Source organism: Buceros rhinoceros, unplaced genomic scaffold, assembly GCF_000710305.1.
Source record: "Buceros rhinoceros silvestris isolate BGI_N320 unplaced genomic scaffold, ASM71030v1 scaffold45521, whole genome shotgun sequence".
In the NCBI taxonomy this organism is placed as follows: Eukaryota; Metazoa; Chordata; class Aves; order Bucerotiformes; family Bucerotidae; genus Buceros; species Buceros rhinoceros.
This window is the reverse complement of record NW_010396821.1, coordinates 1-364: the sequence shown is the minus strand read 5'-3', so window position 1 is coordinate 364 and position 364 is coordinate 1.

The window sequence follows — 364 nt, the reverse complement described above, 5'->3', positions numbered from 1 at the left end:
CCGTGGGAACCCCCCGCCCCCCCGCCGCCAGCCCCGCACCTGCCACCGCGCCACAAACCATCGCACTCACCTGCAGACGGACTGACACACAGCTCTGCTCTGGGTCAGTCACGCTTCTGCAGGTCAAATACACACTTACGGGAGAAAACCAATCGGGAACAGACCTAAAGTCTGAGAACGGTCAGAGGGAGTTTGCGAACGCTAGAAGCTACTACGCACTGCCCCAAAACCCCGGGGCCAAAATTCTGCAGGCAGCCTCAGCCTTCGCAAACACGATGACGTTCATGACGAAAAACACAGAACCGCAAGCAGGAAACTTTGACAACAGCCCGTTCCCTCGCCGAGGAAAATCCGCCGTTAGCCT